This window comes from Perognathus longimembris, chromosome 23 (genome assembly GCF_023159225.1).
Source record: "Perognathus longimembris pacificus isolate PPM17 chromosome 23, ASM2315922v1, whole genome shotgun sequence".
NCBI lineage: Eukaryota > Metazoa > Chordata > Mammalia > Rodentia > Heteromyidae > Perognathus > Perognathus longimembris.
In genome coordinates this window covers 12,413,329-12,422,497 of record NC_063183.1, presented here as the reverse complement: position 1 = coordinate 12,422,497, position 9,169 = coordinate 12,413,329, and the positions used below count along the sequence as shown (strand labels likewise).

General features: G+C 49.1%; 1 non-coding gene across 1 annotated transcript; it reads left to right on the top strand.

The window, feature by feature from the left end:
- The first annotated feature begins 1,285 nt into the window (after window positions 1-1,285).
- On the top strand, window positions 1,286-1,392 carry LOC125341238. Its single transcript, XR_007208921.1, has one exon. It is a non-coding gene; the product is annotated as a U6 spliceosomal RNA (small nuclear RNA).
- The last annotated feature ends 7,777 nt before the right edge of the window (window positions 1,393-9,169 follow it).

The window sequence follows — 9,169 nt, the reverse complement described above, 5'->3', positions numbered from 1 at the left end:
GACACATACTCCTTGCACAAACCTCCGAGTTTTACTATAATTATCATCCTTTAGGTGGGGGCACAGACACAGCAAGATGTTTTCCCAGGTCCACACAGCAGTACAAAGCAAAGATTGTGTGCATGTGTGTGTGTTGATAGTGGTTCTGGGATTAGAATTCAGAGCCTCATACTTGCAGATGCTTTACCTCTTGGGCCATGCCTCCAACTCTGAGGAGAGATCTGAAGTTATGATTTCAAACTCATTGCTCACAGAAGTAGAGCACAGTATAATCCTTACTAGAAGAAAAGTAAATTCACACTACTTTCAAAATACTAGCCAGAGAATTAAGAAATATTAGATACCCCTCTTGGGCCAATTCTGTTTGCTGAAAACTGTTTTTCTGGGTTTTTTTTGTTGGTTTTTTTTATTTTTTTATTTTTTTTTGAGACAAGGTCTTGCTGCATAATCCAAGCTGGCCTTAATTTCTGCATCCTTCTGTTCTGTCACCAGAAAGCTAGGATTACAGGTGTGAGCCGCCATGCCTGTCTGCATAGTGATGATTCTGTCAGGGGAAGATACACAGAAATCAAGGCAGATCATTTCCACCATGATTGTCTGCACTGGATTGGATTTCCTTGAAGGAAAATGCTCCTGGTAGCACCTCCCTCCCTGTGTTCTTTCACCCCCTTGGCTCCATGACATCCATCCAACATGGCTGTTACCGAGTCCTAGAGATGAGGCTAATCTAAATTAAGATGTGCTGTAAGCATCCAACACACATCAGACTTAGCATAAGTGAAAAATTAAATAGCTCTTCCACTAATCATGGCAGTACACGTGTGTAATCTCAGTGCCAGGGAGGCTGAAGCAAGAGGACCAAGAGTTCAAAGGCAGCTGAGTCACATAGCAAGCAAGACCCTGTCTCACAAAGTCTCTGTCTCTGTCTCTGTCTCTCTCTCTCCGTATGTATCTCACATAGCAAAATTTAAAGGTTCTGGTGCTAGGTGCTGGCAACTCACACCTGTAACCCTAGCAACTCAGGAGGCTGAGATCTGAGGATTACAGTTCAAGGCCAGTCTGGGTAGGAAAATCTATGAGACTCTTATCTCTAGTTAACCACCAGGAAACTGGAAGTGGCACTGTGGCTCAAAGTGGTAGAGCGCTAGCCTTGAGCAAAAGAGCTCAGGGACAGTGCGCAGGCTTTGAGTTCATGACCCAGGAATAACAAAAATAAACATTAAAAAATAAAAGGTCCCTGTCCCTGAGCATCCAAGAGGGAGAACCTGTAATAATAGGTGACATTGTGCTCACTTCGGCAGCACATATACTAAAATTGGAACGATACAGAGAAGATTAGCATGGCCCCTGCACAAGGATGACACGCAAATTCGTGAAGCATTCCATATTTTATAAAAATTCTTGTTAAATGCAAAAAAAATATAGGTGACATTTGTATGCTAAGAAGCCCAGAGCAGGGCCCACTGCCATCCATACTCTTATGTTTTATATCTTATAAATCCTGGGGCTTGAACTCAGGGCCTGAGCACTGTCCCTGGCTTCTTTTTGCTCAAGGATAGCACTCTACCTCTTGAGCCACAGCGCCACTTCTGGCTGTTTCTATATATGTGGTGCTGAGGAATCAAACCCAGGGCTACATGTATACAAGGCGAGCACTTTATCACTAAGCCATATTCCCAGCCCGTCCATACTCTTATGACTTGGGGTGAATCTTCTATTCTCCCTGGCTGGTGTGGTTTGAGGTAGGATTGTGAGTTCAAGGCTATCCTGGGCTACATGGTGAAATTCTGTCTCAGAAAACCAAAGGAAAATAAAACGAGTGAACTCTGAGCTGAGACATGACATGTTGACTGCTCACACACTATATCCATCAAAATATCCCTGGTTGTAAGTCTCAGATACTGAATTCGGGCTCCCATTTGTTTGCTTGCTTTTTTTGAGGTGGGGGCATACTGGGGTTTGAATTCAGGATTTTACACTGGCAAGGCCAATTGAGCCTTGTTCCATTGCTTGAGACAAGTCCCCTATGTAGCCCAGGCTCCATTCTGCTGCCTCAACCCTCTGAGAGCTGGGATTACAGGTGTGCGCCACTACTCCTGCTTCAATTTACTCTTAGAGAAAGTGTGTATGTCAGGAGGAGGTGTATACTATTTCCAATGACCCCCACCACAGCTCACTTAATAATTAAAAATGATAGACAGTGCCTCCATGGCTGATAAATCTGGAAGGTGCTAGGTGAAGTAAAACACCAAATTTAACCCCTCCAACAATGGGGAAAACCAGCACCATTTGCTCTCTGCTGGCAAGGGACTAACAGGGCTGCAGGTAGCCCTGCACATGCTTACTGGGAGCACTGAACAGAATCTAAGCAGCAGGAAACAACTGGACAAACGCCAAGCAAGAATGCTCTGCAGACACACAGCCTGACAAAAAACATCAGGGCTGCACTGGTGGCTAACGCCTGTCATCCTAGCTTCTCAGGAGGCTGAGATCTGAGGATCCAGGTTCAAAGCCAGCCCTGGCAGGAAAGTCCGTGAAACTGTTATCTCCAATGAACCTCCAGAAAACCAGAAGTGGTGCTGTGGCTCACGTGGCAAAGTGCTAGCTTTGAGCACAAAAGCTCAGGGATAATAACCAGGTCCTGAGGTAAAGCCTCAGAAATGGTGCGAGTGCGCACACACACACGCGCGCGCACACACACACGCGCGCGCACATACACAGGAGGCAGGGAGGGAGAGAGAGAAAGAGAGAGAGAGGGAGAGAGAGTAAATGATCAGGGAACAAACAAAGGCTCAGAGAGGGGAAGTAAGCTAAGCTAAGCAAGACTTCTAGAACCTAAAGAACTGGGTTCGAGCCCAGGTCTCTGTCTCTCTGGAGCACAGGACCTTTGCATTTCCAGGACCATTTCTTCCAGGAGGCCCAGGTCAGCCCTGGTTCAGCCCTGGTTCTCCAGGCCATTCTTTTTCTTTGTGCCAATCCTGAGGACTGAACTCAGGGCCTGAGCACTGTCCCTGGCTTCTTTTTGCTCAAGGCTAGCACTCTACCACTTGAGCCACTTCTGGCTTGTTCTGTTTATGTGGTGCTGAGGAATCAAACCCAGGACTTCATGCATGCTAGGCAAGTACTCTACCGCTAAGCCATATTCCCAGTCCTGGGCCTCTCTTGAAAACCTCCATGTTGCTTTAAGCACCTTTTTCCTGGTGCTCTTTCTCACTTTCTCCTCTTGCTCTGGCGTGCCGAAGAAGCAGGATTGCTTACAGTAAATGAAAACCAGCCTTGTACAGGAAGCACGGCCCTATCCATTACAGGGTCATTCTAGCCTGTAATGTACCCAGCCTGCGAGCTCCCAGATGAAGCCAGATGCTCTGGACAGGGGCTGGGAAGGACTTGAGCTGCCCTAAGGGGGTCACTACTTAGATCCCAGGGTGCTCCCTCCCATGCATGTACCCTGGCTGAGATGCCAGCAGGTGCTCTAAGGTGGGGAGCTGGGCTCTGACCCCAGCTGCCAGGGATGTGGCCCTGGCTGGTGGTGCCAGCTCCCTCTAGTGGCCATGCTGAGAAAGGAGCAGTTCTTGCTAGATGCCAGAAGCTGGTCTCAGCAAGCTTGGTGCTGTCAGACCAAGCTTCTGTCGTTCCTGTCACCTTACCAGTTACAGGATAGAGAATTCAGAGTAGAGAGCTCCCCGCAGACACCTCATTCTGCAGAATCATGGTACTCAATTAACACAGGTGTCTAAGCCAGGCATGGTACTGCATACCTATAGTCCCAGCCACTCAGGAGGCTGAGGTAAGAAGATCAACTGAGTCCTGGTTTTGCAAGCTAGACTGAGCAACATAGAGACATTCTGATTCTGCCTCAAGTAACAAATGAAAAACTATGCATCCCTGATCATAACAAACGCACAGGCCCAAGCCACATTCAGTCCAAATGAAATCTCTTCTCATATAGCCGGGTGCTGCTGGCTCACACCTGTAATCCCAGCTACCTAGGAGGCTGAGATCTGAAGATCGCACTTGAAGCAAGCCAGGTAGGAAAGTTTATGAGACTCTTATCTCCAATTAACCACCAAAAAGCCAGAAGTAGAGCTGTAGCTCAAAGTGGTAGAGCACTTGCCTAGAGAAAACAAACAAACAAAAACTCAGGGATGGACAATGCCCAAGCCCTGAATTCAAGCCTTATGATTGAGAAAGAAAGAAAGGAAGGAAGGAAGGAAGGAAGAAAGAAAGAAAGAGAGAAAGAAAGAGAGAAAGAGAGGGAGGGGAAAGGAGGGAAGGAAAGGAAAGGAAGGAAGGAAGGGAATCTATTCTCATTTTGTTCAAACTATAGAATTGAGCTAGGTATGGTGGGGTTCATCCATAATCCCAGCACTTGAGAGGCAAAGGCAGAAGGATTTTTAGTTTGGGGCCCCTCTGGGCTGTATAAAAACAAAGAAACAAGCAAAAAAAAAAACCATAGCAACAACAAAAAGAGCATAGAGCTACAAAGATTCTCATGAGTGAGTTAAAGAAATTCCTTTAGCTGATTGTTGGAGAAAAAAAAGAACTTTCTTAAAGTCTAAGTGGCATGCTGGGAGCTGGCGACTCTTGTCTGTAATCATAGCTACCCAGGAGGCCGAGGGCTGGAGGATGGAGGTTCGAAGCTAGCCTGAGCACAAAAAGTCCTCAGATTCCATCTCCAGTTATTTAGCACCAAGCCAGACTGGAGTCATGGCTCAAAGTGTACAGAACCAGCTGTGAGCTGACAGGCTTGGAGACTGAACCCAGGACCTTGCTGAGTAAATGCTGTATAGTTTGAACTGCCTTCCAGCCCATATGTGTGTGTGTGTGTGTGTGTGTGTGTGTGTGTGTGTATTATTTTTTTCCTGGCAAGAGATTCACTACTGCCTTTTCTTGTATTTGAGATCTTCCAGCCTCTACCTCCTAAGTAGCTGGGAGGACAGGCATGTGTCAACACACCGGGCTTGAAGCCATCTTTCATACCCAGCTCAGGTATCCACATCTGAGAGCACAGGCACATGTACAACTCTCCCCAGACTGCCTTCTCTCTTCCCCCTCTGGGGCACAGAGCACTGGCTACCCCTGACACCCATCCTCTTCTTCCTCAAGTCCTTTGGCCCTGTGTTTGTGCAGAGCCCAGCTGCACTGGCAAGGACTACAATGGGCAAGTTCAGTCTTCTCCCTGTCATTTACAAGTCTCTCCTCTTCTCCTCACTTTTGTTTCCCAACTTCAGGCTCTTCTGGGGCCTGCACCATCCAGCTGGGCCCCCTCTGCTCATGTCAGGGGCTCCCCATTGTGGGATGGACAGATTTCTCTGACCTTCCTATGTCTGTCTTCTGTCTTCAGTGAAAGGGAGTGGCTCTTCCCTGCTGGGGGAGGCCACAGCCTTCTCCTGCATCTGCAAAAAGTTAATCTGACTTGTCTGGCACAGGTACAATTCCTGTCAGACACAAGACACTGTGGAACTCTACCTGGTAGATTGTACTGGCTAGGTCTTCTCACCTGGAGGAAGGGATGGTAGATGGCACTCTACCACTTGAGCCATACCTCCAGCCTGGCTTTTTGCTGGTTATTTTGGACATGGAGTCTAATGGACCTTTCTGCCTGGTCTCGGGCTCTTGTGTAGCTAGGATGATTGTGAGTGTGAACCACCAACAACTTGGTGGGTCCTGTGCTTTTGCTTGGGTCTGGCTGCTCAGACTGAGACCTTCCTACCTATACCTGCCCTATAGGTGGATTCCAACCACACCTGGCTTTTTGGTTGAGATGAGGCTCTCACTCACTTTTCACTCAGGGTGATCTCCACTCTGGATCCTTTTAATCTCTAACATCTGAAAGTAGCTGGGATTACAAGTGTGAACCATTCTTTGGGACCCTGTAGTTGTATTTTAGTGTACCCTGCTTAAAAAAAATTCCTTCTCTGGACTCATATAATGCAGAGCACTCCGAGACCCAACCCTACTTGGGAATGTAAAGAAAATACAGTTTTCCATCTCTTTTCTTCCCAGATCCACACAGGTTTCTCCTCTCTTGGGGCTCAAGATTGTAGCAATGAGGGCTGGGAATATGGCCTAGTGGCAAGAGTGCTTGCCTCCTACACATGAAGCTCTTGGTTTGATTCCCCAGCACCACATATATGGAAAATGGCCAGAAGGGGCGCTGTGGCTCAGGTGGCAGAGTGCTAGCCTTGAGTGGGAAGAAGCCAGGGATGGTGCTCAGGCCCTGAGTCCAAGGCCCAGAACTGGCCAAAAAAAAAAAAAAAAAAAAAAAAAAAAAAAGATTGCAGCAATGAAGCAAATGGAGTTGCCAGGTTCTGACTCTCTCTTTTCCCATTCTCACCCCCCGCCCCCTTTCTTCCTCACCTGTCAGCCTCTCACAGGCCTCACTGAGCAGGTAGAGTTTGGAAATTAAAGTTCTTGGGGACTGAATGCCAGTGAGCCTTCAGTGTTCTTCCTTTGCATAGCAAATTAGAACTTTAGTTACTTGTCAAATGCCTTTCCATTTTGAGATCCAGTAGCTTCAAACTTGAGATCCTCCTGCCTCAGCTTCCCTTGCTGGGATTATAGGCAGGCATGACCACAACCCGCTAATCTTAACCATTCTCAAGGGATCAGTTCAGTGGCAGTTAGTGCAAACACACTGCTGTCTTCCGCTCTTTTGCAGATACCCCTAAGAGAGGAATCGCTGGCCCTGTAGTAACTCTGTGCCTGACTTTGGCAGGCATCCACAGCTCCACTTCTGGCATTTTGCTGGTTCACTGGAGTTAAGAGTCTCATGGGCTTTCCTACCCAGGCTGGCTTTGAACTACTATCCTCAGATCTCAGCCTCTTGAATAGCTGGGGTTACAGATGTGAGCCACCGGGCCTGCTCCCATAGTTGTTGACAGAGATGTGATAAAGCTGAGAGACTCAGGCTGAGAGGCCAGAAGCCTGCCAGGAGCGCCCCCCGTCACCTCCCAGTGGCCCCCTCCCCTACAGGGCATCACCAAGTCTCAGGTGGCGCCAGCATCAAGAGAGCTGAGGCAGGGCTGGGGATATAGCCTAGTGGCAAGAGTGCCTGCCCCGGATACACGAGGCCCTAGGTTCGATTCCCCAGCACCACATATACAGAAAACGGCCAGAAGGGGCGCTGTGGCTCAGGTGGCAGAGTGCTAGCCTTGAGCGGGAAGAAGCCAGGGACAGTGCTCAGGCCCTGAGTCCAAGGCCCAGGACTGGCCAAAAAAAAAAAAAAAAAAGAGAGCTGAGGCAGGGAGTTAGGGCACAGGTCTGCAAACCCGGCAGGGAGCAGGAGAGCTGAGTAGGGTGGGTTCACAAAGGGTAGCCTGAAAGCCAAGGTAGGGGTGGGGAAAGGAATTCTGAGGTCACCCCAACAATGTGAGCCACCGGTTAAAGAGGCTCAGGCTTTTTCATTAGGAAGACAAGGCCGGCTGCAGTATAGGAAGTGGGCAGCAGGGGGCGCACGGGGCCTCAGACGGCTTCTGGGGCAGTGGTTTCCCCACCACCACCCGCAAACTACGCCCCCTGCACAAAATGGCCCCCAGAAGGGCCCAGACACTGGTTCACCAGTCCCACACCATGCACAAGGAAGAGGAGGCCATTCCCACAGCAACTCCTTATTGTGCACGGATAGATAAAATAGTCAGACCAAGGCAGAGATTTTGTTTGTTTTTAGGTGCTGGAACTGGGCTTGAACTCAAGGCGTCTTTGTGGTTGAACCTTTGGGTACATCCTTGGCTATTTCCTTAGAGACACCTTCTTGCATGGATAGTTCCAAAAGTAAGCACTGCAGAGCACTGTGGCACATGCCTGTTATCCTAACAATGCAGGAGGCTGAGATCTGAGGAGGACCTTAGTTCCAAATCAGCCTGGGGAAGGAAAGTCTCTGAGACTCTTATTTCCAATTAAACACACACACACACACACACACACACACACACACACACACACACACACAGAGTACCATTTTAGAACACCTACCTAGCAAGTACAAGGTCCTAGGATCAAACCTCAGTACTGACAAAAAAAAAAAAAAAAAAAAAAAGAGTAAATACAATCTAACTCATCTCGATAGGAATGCGTTAGAGCAGATGTCACCAAGATTGTTCTGCATGCTGGGAATGTGGCTTAGTGGTAGAGCGCTGGCTTAGCATGCATGAAGCCCTAGGTTGGATTCCTCAGCACCACATAAACAGATAAAGCTGGAAGTGATGCTGTGCCTCAAGTGGTAGAGTGCTAATCTTGAGCAAAAAAAGAAGCCAGGGACAGGTCTCAGGCTCTGAGTTCAAGCCCCAGCACTGGAACAACAACAACAACAAAAAGATTGCTCAAAGATTGTTCTGCAAGTATGCAACTGCTGAGGCCGTCTCCGTGGTGATGGCGAGACCCCGCCTCGCGAGCCCTCTAGTGTCCACCAGCCGCATCGCAGCGATCCCTTGCTGGTCCGGCGCCAGGTAGGCGGTGTGTGGGGGGAGGGGGGGCTTTGTCCATGAGATGCAGACTGCACTCATCTTCGTGGGTTTCCTGTGGGCTGAGGATCAGCAATCCAGCAGAGCTGGGCCCTTTGGGAGGTGTATCAGAGGCCAGAAGCTAACTTCCCTCCTAGTGTAGAGGAAGCAGTGGCTCTATGCCCAGAAACTCTCCCACCTCCTCCAGGGCTTCCCAGGGTTTAAAGGGCAGCTGCTGGGGGCAGGTGGGCCTGGCACCTTGGATTGGAGGCTGCATCTGGAGCCTTTGAGGAGGGTGGGAGTGACCATCCTGTCCCACAGGTGCGTTGGCTCAGCACCTGGCTCTGTGAGGCAGAATGCCACCACTGGCAATGAGGACTGAGACCCCATTCCTGAACATCTTCACATCCTCTCTGTGCCCAGCACAGTGGCAAAGGTGGCTGGGAGAGCTGATTCATGATAGGTGATATGTAAGGCTTCTACCTTCCTCTCCACCCATATGTATCTGTCTGTCAGTCTCTCTCTCTCTCTCTCTCTCTCTCTCTCTGTCAGGATGCTTGGCCTTGCTTGACCTAGGCCACACTCTGAAGAGACCACAGGCCCATGCAAAGGGCAATCCAGGCCCAGAATACACCAAGCACCAAGTGCCACCCATGGAAGGGAGGGAGGGGAGGAGGAAGAGGCCTCAGGTCACCCAGAATTTGACCTTCATCTTCAGAACTTGACCT